Here is a 13376-nt window from a genome sequence, read left to right on the forward strand (position 1 = left end):
TGCTAGGATGTAGACCACAAAAGACGCTAAAGACGAAGTTACGATGCTCTCCGGAGCTAAGCGCCGCTCCCGGGCTTCTTTCGGCAGAAGCCGCGCTAAGAGAGCACTGTGAGCGGTACAATCGTCTTTGCGCGAAGAAGCCGCTTCTTCGGCTCCGGGAGCCGGAGAGAGCGGCAGCATCGGAAAGGTGAAGAAGGAAGCCGTACAACACTGGGATTGTGTGCGCAGCTTGCCAACTGATAGAAAACAGTACATTACCACTTTCCTGACTTTTCCAATCACATGAATATTCGATAAGAAGCTGTTTTGGACAGCTTTTCTTTTCTTTATGCCAAACACTTGGCAGACCTCCGTGCAACGTCCAGAACTCGATGGGAGATGTTTTCTGTGCTCGCGCAGGTTTTCCTTGCCAGACAGAGTGGAAAAGCCTTCTGCTAGGATGTAGACCACAAAAGACGCTAAAGACGAAGTTACGATGCTCTCCGGAGCTAAGCGCCGCTCCCGGGCTTCTTTCGGCAGAAGCGGCGCTAAGAGAGCACTGTGAGCGGTACAATCGTCTTTGCGCGAAGAAGCCGCTTCTTCGGCTCCGGGAGCCGGAGAGAGCGGCACCATCGGAAAGGTGAAGAAGGAAGCTGTACAACACTGGGATTGTGCGCGCAGCTTGCCAACTGATAGAAAACAGTACATTACCACTTTCCTGACTTTTCCAATCACATGAATATTCGATAAGAAGCTGTTTTGGACAGATTTTCTTTTCTTTATGCCAAACACTTGGCAGACCTCCGTGCAACGTCCAGAACACGATGGGAGATGTTTTCTGTGCTCCCGCAGGTTTTCCTTGCCACACAGGTTGGTAAAGCCTTCTGATAGGATGTAGACCACAAAAGACGCTAAAGACGCAGGTACGATGCTCTCCGGGGCTAAGCGCCGCTCCCGGGCTTCTTTCGGCAGAAGCCGCGCTAAGAGAGCACTGTGAGCGGTACAATCTTCTTTGCGCGAAGAAGCCGCTTCTTCGGCTCCGGGAGCCGGAGAGAGCGGCAGCATCGGAAAGGTGAAGAAGGAAGCTGTACAACACTGGGATTGTGTGCGCAGCTTGCCAACTGATAGAAAACAGTACATTACCACATTCCTGACTTTTCCAATCACATGAATATTCGATAAGAAGCTGTTTTGGACAGCTTTTCTTTTCTTTATGGCAAACACTTGGCCGACCTCCGTGCAACGTCCAGAACACGATGGGAGATGTTTTCTGTGCTCGCGCAGGTTTTCCTTGCCAGACAGAGTGGAAAAGCCTTCTGCTAGGATGTAGACCACAAAAGACGCTAAAGGCGAAGGTACGATGCTCTCCGGAGCTAAGCGCCGCTCCCGGGCTTCTTTCGGCAGAAGCCGCGCTAAGAGAGCACTGTGAGCGGTACAATCGTCTTTGCGCGAAGAAGCCGCTTCTTCGGCTCCGGGAGCCGGAGAGAGCGGCATGATCGGAAAGGTGAAGAAGGAAGCTGTACAACACTGGGATTGTGTGCGCAGCTTGCCAACTGATAGAAAACAGTACATTACCACTTTCCTGACTTTTCCAATCACATGAATATTCGATAAGAAGCTGTTTTGGACAGCTTTCCTTTTCTTTATGCCAAACAATTGGCAGACCTCCGTGCAACGTCCAGAACACGATGGGAGATGTTTTCTGTGCTCGCGCAGGTTTTCCTTGCCAGACAGAGTGGAAAAGCCTTCTGCTAGGATGTAGACCACAAAAGACGCTAAAGACGCAGGTACGATGCTCTCCGGAGCTAAGCGCCGCTCCCGGGCTTCTTTCGTCAGAAGCCGCGCTAAGAGAGCACTGTGAGCGGTACAATCGTCTTTGCGCGAAGAAGCCGCTTCTTCGGCTCCGGGAGCCGGAGAGAGCGGCAGCATCGGAAAGGTGAAGAAGGAAGCTGTACAACACTGGGATTGTGTGCGCAGCTTGCCAACTGATAGAAAACAGTACATTACCACTTTCCTGACTTTTCCAGTCACATGAATATTCGATAAGAAGCTGTTTTGAACCACTTTTCTTTTCTTCTTGTCAAACACTTGGCAGACCTCCGTGCAACGTCCAGAACACGATGGGAGATGTTTTCTGTGCTCGCGCAGGTTTTCCTTGCCAGACAGAGTGGAAAAGCTTTCTGCTAGGATGTAGACCACAAAAGACGCTAAAGACGCAGGTTCGATGCTCTCCGGAGCTAAGCGCCGCTCCCGGGCTTCTTTCGGCAGAAGCCGCGCTAAGAGAGCACTGTGAGCGGTACAATCGTCTTTGCGCGAAGATGCCGCTTCTTCGGCTCCGGGAGCCGGAGAGAGCGGCAGCATCGGAAAGGTGAAGAAGGAAGCTGTACAACACTGGGATTGTGTGCGCAGCTTGCCAACTGATAGAAAACAGTACATTACCACTTTCCTGACTTTTCCAATCACATGAATATTCGATAAGAAGCTGTATTGGACAGCTTTTCTTTTCTTTATGCCAAACACTTGGCAGATCTCCGTGCAACGTCCAGAACACGATGGGAGATGTTTTCTGTGCTCGCGCAGGTTTTCCTTGCCAGACAGAGTGGAAAAGCTTTCTGCTAGCATGTAGACCACAAAAGACGCTAAAGGCGAAGGTACGATGCTCTCCGGAGCTAAGCGCCACTCCCGGGCTTCTTTCGGCAGAAGCGGCGCTAAGAGAGCACTGTGAGCGGTACAATCGTCTTTGCGCGAAGAAGCCGCTTCTTCGGCTCCGGGAGCCGGAGAGAGCGGCATGATCGGAAAGGTGAAGAAGGAAGCCGTACAACACTGGGATTGTGTGCGCAGCTTGCCAACTGATAGAAAACAGTACATTACCACTTTCCTGACTTTTCCAATCACATGAATATTCGAAAAGAAGCTGTTTTGGACAGCTTTCCTTTTCTTCTTGTCAAACACTTGGCAGACCTCCGTGCAACTTCCAGAAGACGATGGGAGCTGTTTTCTGTGCTCGCGCAGGTTTTCCTTGCCAGACAGAGTGGAAAAGCCTTCTGCTAGGATGTAGACCACAAAAGACGCTAAAGGCGAAGGTACGATGCTCTCCGGAGCTAAGCGCCGCTCCCGGGCTTCTTTCGGCAGAAGCCGCGCTAAGAGAGCACTGTGAGCGGTACAATCGTCTTTGCGCGAAGAAGCCGCTTCTTCGGCTCCGGGAGCCGGAGAGAGCGGCACCATCGGAAAGGTGAAGAAGGAAGCTGTACAACACTGGGATTGTGTGCGCAGCTTGCCAACTGATAGAAAACAGTACATTACAACTTTCCTGACTTTTCCAATCACATGAATATTCGATAAGAAGCTGTTTTGGACAGATATTCTTTTCTTTATGCCAAAAACTTGGCCGACCTCCGTGCAACGTCCAGAACACGATGGGAGATGTTTTCTGTGCTCGCGCAGGTTTTCCTTGCCAGACAGAGTGGAAAAGCCTTCTGCTAGGATGTAGACCACAAAAGACGCTAAAGACGCAGGTTCGATGCTCTCCGGAGCTAAGCGCCGCTCCCGGGCTTCTTTCGGCAGAAGCGGCGCTAAGAGAGCACTGTGAGCGGTACAATCGTCTTTGCGCGAAGAAGCCGCTTCTTCGGCTCCGGGAGCCGGAGAGAGCGGCAGCATCGGAAAGGTGAAGAAGGAAGCCGTACAACACTGGGATTGTGTGCGCAGCTTGCCAACTGATAGAAAACAGTACATTACCACTTTCCTGACTTTTCCAATCACATGAATATTCGATAAGAAGCTGTTTTGGACAGCTTTTCTTTTCTTTATGCCAAACACTTGGCAGACATCCGTGCAACGTGCAGAACACGATGGGAGATGTTTTCTGTGCTCGCGCAGGTTTTCCTTGCCAGACAGAGTGGAAAAGCTTTCTGCTAGCATGTAGACCACAAAAGACGCTAAAGGCGAAGGTACGATGCTCTCCGGAGCTAAGCGCCGCTCCCGGGCTTCTTTCGGCAGAAGCGGCGCTAAGAGAGCACTGTGAGCGGTACAATCGTCTTTGCGCGAAGAAGCCGCTTCTTCGGCTCCGGGAGCCGGAGAGAGCGGCATGATCGGAAAGGTGAAGAAGGAAGCTGTACAACACTGGGATTGTGTGCGCAGCTTGCCAACTGATAGAAAACAGTACATTACCACTTTCCTGACTTTTCCAATCACATGAATATTCGATAAGAAGCTGTTTTGGACAGCTTTCCTTTTCTTCTTCTCGAACACTTGGCCGACCTCCGTGCAACGTCCAGAACACGATGGGAGATGTTTTCTGTGCTCGCGCAGGTTTTCCTTGCCAGACAGAGTGGAAAAGCCTTCTGCTAGGATGTAGACCACAAAAGACGCTAAAGACGAAGTTACGATGCTCTCCGGAGCTAAGCGCCGCTCCCGGGCTTCTTTCGGCAGAAGCCGCGCTAAGAGAGCACTGTGAGCGGTACAATCGTCTTTGCGCGAAGAAGCCGCTTCTTCGGCTCCGGGAGCCGGAGAGAGCGGCAGCATCGGAAAGGTGAAGAAGGAAGCTGTACAACACTGGGATTGTGTGCGCAGCTTGCCAACTGATAGAAAACAGTACATTACCACTTTCCTGACTTTTCCAGTCACATGAATATTCGATAAGAAGCTGTTTTGAACCACTTTTCTTTTCTTCTTGTCAAACACTTGGCAGACCTCCGTGCAACGTCCAGAACACGATGGGAGATGTTTTCTGTGCTCGCGCAGGTTTTCCTTGCCAGACAGAGTGGAAAAGCTTTCTGCTAGGATGTAGACCACAAAAGACGCTAAAGACGCAGGTTCGATGCTCTCCGGAGCTAAGCGCCGCTCCCGGGCTTCTTTCGGCAGAAGCCGCGCTAAGAGAGCACTGTGAGCGGTACAATCGTCTTTGCGCGAAGATGCCGCTTCTTCGGCTCCGGGAGCCGGAGAGAGCGGCAGCATCGGAAAGGTGAAGAAGGAAGCTGTACAACACTGGGATTGTGTGCGCAGCTTGCCAACTGATAGAAAACAGTACATTACCACTTTCCTGACTTTTCCAATCACATGAATATTCGATAAGAAGCTGTATTGGACAGCTTTTCTTTTCTTTATGCCAAACACTTGGCAGATCTCCGTGCAACGTCCAGAACACGATGGGAGATGTTTTCTGTGCTCGCGCAGGTTTTCCTTGCCAGACAGAGTGGAAAAGCTTTCTGCTAGCATGTAGACCACAAAAGACGCTAAAGGCGAAGGTACGATGCTCTCCGGAGCTAAGCGCCACTCCCGGGCTTCTTTCGGCAGAAGCGGCGCTAAGAGAGCACTGTGAGCGGTACAATCGTCTTTGCGCGAAGAAGCCGCTTCTTCGGCTCCGGGAGCCGGAGAGAGCGGCATGATCGGAAAGGTGAAGAAGGAAGCTGTACAACACTGGGATTGTGTGCGCAGCTTGCCAACTGATAGAAAACAGTACATTACCACTTTCCTGACTTTTCCAATCACATGAATATTCGAAAAGAAGCTGTTTTGGACAGCTTTCCTTTTCTTCTTGTCAAACACTTGGCAGACCTCCGTGCAACTTCCAGAAGACGATGGGAGGTGTTTTCTGTGCTCGCGCAGGTTTTCCTTGCCAGACAGAGTGGAAAAGCCTTCTGCTAGGATGTAGACCACAAAAGACGCTAAAGGCGAAGGTACGATGCTCTCCGGAGCTAAGCGCCGCTCCCGGGCTTCTTTCGGCAGAAGCCGCGCTAAGAGAGCACTGTGAGCGGTACAATCGTCTTTGCGCGAAGAAGCCGCTTCTTCGGCTCCGGGAGCCGGAGAGAGCGGCACCATCGGAAAGGTGAAGAAGGAAGCTGTACAACACTGGGATTGTGTGCGCAGCTTGCCAACTGATAGAAAACAGTACATTACAACTTTCCTGACTTTTCCAATCACATGAATATTCGATAAGAAGCTGTTTTGGACAGATATTCTTTTCTTTATGCCAAAAACTTGGCCGACCTCCGTGCAACGTCCAGAACACGATGGGAGATGTTTTCTGTGCTCGCGCAGGTTTTCCTTGCCAGACAGAGTGGAAAAGCCTTCTGCTAGGATGTAGACCACAAAAGACGCTAAAGACGCAGGTTCGATGCTCTCCGGAGCTAAGCGCCGCTCCCGGGCTTCTTTCGGCAGAAGCGGCGCTAAGAGAGCACTGTGAGCGGTACAATCGTCTTTGCGCGAAGAAGCCGCTTCTTCGGCTCCGGGAGCCGGAGAGAGCGGCAGCATCGGAAAGGTGAAGAAGGAAGCCGTACAACACTGGGATTGTGTGCGCAGCTTGCCAACTGATAGAAAACAGTACATTACCACTTTCCTGACTTTTCCAATCACATGAATATTCGATAAGAAGCTGTTTTGGACAGCTTTTCTTTTCTTTATGCCAAACTCTTGGCAGACATCCGTGCAACGTCCAGAACACGATGGGAGATGTTTTCTGTGCTCGCGCAGGTTTTCCTTGCCAGACAGAGTGGAAAAGCTTTCTGCTAGCATGTAGACCACAAAAGACGCTAAAGGCGAAGGTACGATGCTCTCCGGAGCTAAGCGCCGCTCCCGGGCTTCTTTCGGCAGAAGCGGCGCTAAGAGAGCACTGTGAGCGGTACAATCGTCTTTGCGCGAAGAAGCCGCTTCTTCGGCTCCGGGAGCCGGAGAGAGCGGCATGATCGGAAAGGTGAAGAAGGAAGCTGTACAACACTGGGATTGTGTGCGCAGCTTGCCAACTGATAGAAAACAGTACATTACCACTTTCCTGACTTTTCCAATCACATGAATATTCGATAAGAAGCTGTTTTGGACAGCTTTCCTTTTCTTCTTCTCGAACACTTGGCCGACCTCCGTGCAACGTCCAGAACACGATGGGAGATGTTTTCTGTGCTCGCGCAGGTTTTCCTTGCCAGACAGAGTGGAAAAGCTTTCTGCTAGGATGTAGACCACAAAAGACGCTAAAGACGAAGGTACGATGCTCTCCGGAGCTAAGAGCCGCTCCCGGGCTTCTTTCGGCAGAAGCCGCGCTAAGAGAGCACTGTGAGCGGTACAATCGTCTTTGCGCGAGGAAGCCGCTTCTTCGGCTCCGGGAGCCGGAGAGAGCGGCATGATCGGAAAGGTGAAGAAGGAAGCTGTACAACACTGGGATTGTGTGCGCAGCTTGCCAACTGATAGAAAACAGTACATTACCACTTTCCTGACTTTTCCAATCACATGAATATTCGAAAAGAAGCTGTTTTGGACAGCTTTTCTTTTCTTTATGGCAAACACTTGGCAGAACTCCGTGCAACGTCCAGAACACGATGGGAGATGTTTTCTGTGCTCGCGCAGGTTTTCCTTGCCAGACAGAGTGGAAAAGCCTTCTGCTAGGATGTAGACCACAAAAGACGCTAAAGACGAAGTTACGATGCTCTCCGGAGCTAAGCGCCGCTCCCGGGCTTCTTTCGGCAGAAGCCGCGCTAAGAGAGCACTGTGAGCGGTACAATCGTCTTTGCGCGAAGAAGCCGCTTCTTCGGCTCCGGGAGCCGGAGAGAGCGGCAGCATCGGAAAGGTGAAGAAGGAAGCCGTACAACACTGGGATTGTGTGCGCAGCTTGCCAACTGATAGAAAACAGTACATTACCACTTTCCTGACTTTTCCAATCACATGAATATTCGATAAGAAGCTGTTTTGGACAGCTTTTCTTTTCTTTATGCCAAACACTTGGCAGACCTCCGTGCAACGTCCAGAACTCGATGGGAGATGTTTTCTGTGCTCGCGCAGGTTTTCCTTGCCAGACAGAGTGGAAAAGCCTTCTGCTAGGATGTAGACCACAAAAGACGCTAAAGACGAAGTTACGATGCTCTCCGGAGCTAAGCGCCGCTCCCGGGCTTCTTTCGGCAGAAGCGGCGCTAAGAGAGCACTGTGAGCGGTACAATCGTCTTTGCGCGAAGAAGCCGCTTCTTCGGCTCCGGGAGCCGGAGAGAGCGGCAGCATCGGAAAGGTGAAGAAGGAAGCTGTACAACACTGGGATTGTGTGCGCAGCTTGCCAACTGATAGAAAACAGTACATTACCACTTTCCTGACTTTTCCAATCACATGAATATTCGATAAGAAGCTGTTTTGGACAGCTTTTCTTTTCTTCTTCTCGAACACTTGGCCGACCTCCGTGCAACGTCCAGAACACGATGGGAGATGTTTTCTGTGCTCGCGCAGGTTTTCCTTGCCAGACAGAGTGGAAAAGCTTTCTGCTAGGATGTAGACCACAAAAGACGCTAAAGACGAAGGTACGATGCTCTCCGGAGCTAAGAGCCGCTCCCGGGCTTCTTTCGGCAGAAGCCGCGCTAAGAGAGCACTGTGAGCGGTACAATCGTCTTTGCGCGAGGAAGCCGCTTCTTCGGCTCCGGGAGCCGGAGAGAGCGGCATGATCGGAAAGGTGAAGAAGGAAGCTGTACAACACTGGGATTGTGTGCGCAGCTTGCCAACTGATAGAAAACAGTACATTACCACTTTCCTGACTTTTCCAATCACATGAATATTCGAAAAGAAGCTGTTTTGGACAGCTTTTCTTTTCTTTATGCCAAACACTTGGCAGACCTCCGTGCAACGTCCAGAACACGATGGGAGATGTTTTCTGTGCTCGCGCAGGTTTTCCTTGCCAGACAGAGTGGAAAAGCCTTCTGCTAGGATGTAGACCACAAAAGACGCTAAAGACGAAGTTACGATGCTCTCCGGAGCTAAGCGCCGCTCCCGGGCTTCTTTCGGCAGAAGCCGCGCTAAGAGAGCACTGTGAGCGGTACAATCGTCTTTGCGCGAAGAAGCCGCTTCTTCGGCTCCGGGAGCCGGAGAGAGCGGCAGCATCGGAAAGGTGAAGAAGGAAGCCGTACAACACTGGGATTGTGTGCGCAGCTTGCCAACTGATAGAAAACAGTACATTACCACTTTCCTGACTTTTCCAATCACATGAATATTCGATAAGAAGCTGTTTTGGACAGCTTTTCTTTTCTTTATGCCAAACACTTGGCAGACCTCCGTGCAACGTCCAGAACACGATGGGAGATGTTTTCTGTGCTCGCGCAGGTTTTCCTTGCCAGACAGAGTGGAAAAGCCTTCTGCTAGGATGTAGACCACAAAAGACGCTAAAGACGCAGGTACGATGCTCTCCGGGGCTAAGCGCCGCTCCCGGGCTTCTTTCGGCAGAAGCCGCGCTAAGAGAGCACTGTGAGCGGTACAATCTTCTTTGCGCGAAGAAGCCGCTTCTTCGGCTCCGGGAGCCGGAGAGAGCGGCAGCATCGGAAAGGTGAAGAAGGAAGCTGTACAACACTGGGATTGTGTGCGCAGCTTGCCAACTGATAGAAAACAGTACATTACCACATTCCTGACTTTTCCAATCACATGAATATTCGATAAGAAGCTGTTTTGGACAGCTTTTCTTTTCTTTATGGCAAACACTTGGCCGACCTCCGTGCAACGTCCAGAACACGATGGGAGATGTTTTCTGTGCTCGCGCAGGTTTTCCTTGCCAGACAGAGTGGAAAAGCCTTCTGCTAGGATGTAGACCACAAAAGACGCTAAAGGCGAAGGTACGATGCTCTCCGGAGCTAAGCGCCGCTCCCGGGCTTCTTTCGGCAGAAGCCGCGCTAAGAGAGCACTGTGAGCGGTACAATCGTCTTTGCGCGAAGAAGCCGCTTCTTCGGCTCCGGGAGCCGGAGAGAGCGGCATGATCGGAAAGGTGAAGAAGGAAGCTGTACAACACTGGGATTGTGTGCGCAGCTTGCCAACTGATAGAAAACAGTACATTACCACTTTCCTGACTTTTCCAATCACATGAATATTCGATAAGAAGCTGTATTGGACAGCTTTTCATTTCTTTATGCCAAACACTTGGCAGACATCCGTGCAACGTCCAGAACACGATGGGAGATGTTTTCTGTGCTCGCGCAGGTTTTCCTTGCCAGACAGAGTGGAAAAGCTTTCTGCTAGGATGTAGACCACAAAAGACGCTAAAGACGCAGGTACGATGCTCTCCGGGGCTAAGCGCCGCTCCCGGGCTTCTTTCGGCAGAAGCCGCGCTAAGAGAGCACTGTGAGCGGTACAATCGTCTTTGCGCGAAGAAGCCGCTTCTTCGGCTCCGGGAGCCGGAGAGAGCGGCAGCATCGGAAAGGTGAAGAAGGAAGCTGTACAACACTGGGATTGTGTGCGCAGCTTGCCAACTGATAGAAAACAGTACATTACCACTTTCCTGACTTTTCCAATAACATGAATATTCGATAAGAAGCTGTTTTGGACAGCTTTTCTTTTCTTTATGCCAAACACTTGGCAGATCTCCGTGCAACGTCCAGAACACGATGGGAGATGTTTTCTGTGCTCGCGCAGGTTTTCCTTGCCAGACAGAGTGGAAAAGCTTTCTGCTAGCATGTAGACCACAAAAGACGCTAAAGGCGAAGGTACGATGCTCTCCGGAGCTAAGCGCCACTCCCGGGCTTCTTTCGGCAGAAGCGGCGCTAAGAGAGCACTGTGAGCGGTACAATCGTCTTTGCGCGAAGAAGCCGCTTCTTCGGCTCCGGGAGCCGGAGAGAGCGGCATGATCGGAAAGGTGAAGAAGGAAGCTGTACAACACTGGGATTGTGTGCGCAGCTTGCCAACTGATAGAAAACAGTACATTACCACTTTCCTGACTTTTCCAATCACATGAATATTCGAAAAGAAGCTGTTTTGGACAGCTTTCCTTTTCTTCTTGTCAAACACTTGGCAGACCTCCGTGCAACTTCCAGAAGACGATGGGAGGTGTTTTCTGTGCTCGCGCAGGTTTTCCTTGCCAGACAGAGTGGAAAAGCCTTCTGCTAGGATGTAGACCACAAAAGACGCTAAAGGCGAAGGTACGATGCTCTCCGGAGCTAAGCGCCGCTCCCGGGCTTCTTTCGGCAGAAGCGGCGCTAAGAGAGCACTGTGAGCGGTACAATCGTCTTTGCGCGAAGAAGCCGCTTCTTCGGCTCCGGGAGCCGGAGAGAGCGGCACCATCGGAAAGGTGAAGAAGGAAGCTGTACAACACTGGGATTGTGTGCGCAGCTTGCCAACTGATAGAAAACAGTACATTACAACTTTCCTGACTTTTCCAATCACATGAATATTCGATAAGAAGCTGTTTTGGACAGATATTCTTTTCTTTATGCCAAAAACTTGGCCGACCTCCGTGCAACGTGCAGAACACGATGGGAGATGTTTTCTGTGCTCGCGCAGGTTTTCCTTGCCAGACAGAGTGGAAAAGCCTTCTGCTAGGATGTAGACCACAAAAGACGCTAAAGACGCAGGTTCGATGCTCTCCGGAGCTAAGCGCCGCTCCCGGGCTTCTTTCGGCAGAAGCGGCGCTAAGAGAGCACTGTGAGCGGTACAATCGTCTTTGCGCGAAGAAGCCGCTTCTTCGGCTCCGGGAGCCGGAGAGAGCGGCAGCATCGGAAAGGTGAAGAAGGAAGCTGTACAACACTGGGATTGTGTGCGCAGCTTGCCAACTGATAGAAAACAGTACATTACCACTTTCCTGACTTTTCCAATCACATGAATATTCTCTAAGAAGCTGTTTTGGACAGCTTTTCTTTTCTTTATGCCAAACACTTGGCAGATCTCCGTGCAACGTCCAGAACACGATGGGAGATGTTTTCTGTGCTCGCGCAGGTTTTCCTTGCCAGACAGAGTGGAAAAGCTTTCTGCTAGCATGTAGACCACAAAAGACGCTAAAGGCGAAGGTACGATGCTCTCCGGAGCTAATCGCCGCTCCCGGGCTTCTTTCGGCAGAAGCGGCGCTAAGAGAGCACTGTGAGCGGTACAATCGTCTTTGCGCGAAGAAGCCGCTTCTTCGGCTCCGGGAGCCGGAGAGAGCGGCACCATCGGAAAGGTGAAGAAGGAAGCTGTACAACACTGGGATTGTGTGCGCAGCTTGCCAACTGATAGAAAACAGTACATTACCACTTTCCTGACTTTTCCAATCACATGAATATTCGATAAGAAGCTGTTTTGGACAGCTTTTCTTTTCTTCTTCTCGAACACTTGGCCGACCTCCGTGCAACGTCCAGAACACGATGGGAGATGTTTTCTGTGCTCGCGCAGGTTTTCCTTGCCAGACAGAGTGGAAAAGCTTTCTGCTAGGATGTAGACCACAAAAGACGCTAAAGACGAAGGTACGATGCTCTCCGGAGCTAAGAGCCGCTCCCGGGCTTCTTTCGGCAGAAGCCGCGCTAAGAGAGCACTGTGAGCGGTACAATCGTCTTTGCGCGAGGAAGCCGCTTCTTCGGCTCCGGGAGCCGGAGAGAGCGGCATGATCGGAAAGGTGAAGAAGGAAGCTGTACAACACTGGGATTGTGTGCGCAGCTTGCCAACTGATAGAAAACAGTACATTACCACTTTCCTGACTTTTCCAATCACATGAATATTCGATAAGAAGCTGTTTTGGACAGCTTTTCTTTTCTTTATGCCAAACACTTGGCAGACCTCCGTGCAACGTCCAGAACTCGATGGGAGGTGTTTTCTGTGCTCGCGCAGGTTTTCCTTGCCAGACAGAGTGGAAAAGCCTTCTGCTAGGATGTAGACCACAAAAGACGCTAAAGACGAAGTTACGATGCTCTCCGGAGCTAAGCGCCGCTCCCGGGCTTCTTTCGGCAGAAGCGGCGCTAAGAGAGCACTGTGAGCGGTACAATCGTCTTTGCGCGAAGAAGCCGCTTCTTCGGCTCCGGGAGCCGGAGAGAGCGGCAGCATCGGAAAGGTGAAGAAGGAAGCTGTACAACACTGGGATTGTGCGCGCAGCTTGCCAACTGATAGAAAACAGTACATTACCACTTTCCTGACTTTTCCAATCACATGAATATTCGATAAGAAGCTGTTTTGGACAGATTTTCTTTTCTTTATGCCAAACACTTGGCAGACCTCCGTGCAACGTCCAGAACACGATGGGAGATGTTTTCTGTGCTCGCGCAGGTTTTCCTTGCCAGACAGAGTGGAAAAGCCTTCTGCTAGGATGTAGACCACAAAAGACGCTAAAGGCGAAGGTACGATGCTCTCCGGAGCTAAGCGCCGCTCCCGGGCTTCTTTCGGCAGAAGCCGCGCTAAGAGAGCACTGTGAGCGGTAGAATCGTCTTTGCGCGAAGAAGCCGCTTCTTCGGCTCCGGGAGCCGGAGAGAGCGGCAGCATCGGAAAGGTGAAGAAGGAAGCTGTACAACACTGGGATTGTGTGCGCAGCTTGCCAACTGATAGAAAACAGTACATTACCACTTTCCTGACTTTTCCAATCACATGAATATTCGATAAGAAGCTGTTTTGGACAGCTTTCCTTTTCTTTATGCCAAACACTTGGCAGACCTCCGTGCAACGTCCAGAACACGATGGGAGATGTTTTCTGTGCTCGCGCAGGTTTTCCTTGCCAGACA

This window comes from Ammospiza caudacuta, chromosome 7 (genome assembly GCF_027887145.1).
Source record: "Ammospiza caudacuta isolate bAmmCau1 chromosome 7, bAmmCau1.pri, whole genome shotgun sequence".
Taxonomy (NCBI): domain Eukaryota; kingdom Metazoa; phylum Chordata; class Aves; order Passeriformes; family Passerellidae; genus Ammospiza; species Ammospiza caudacuta.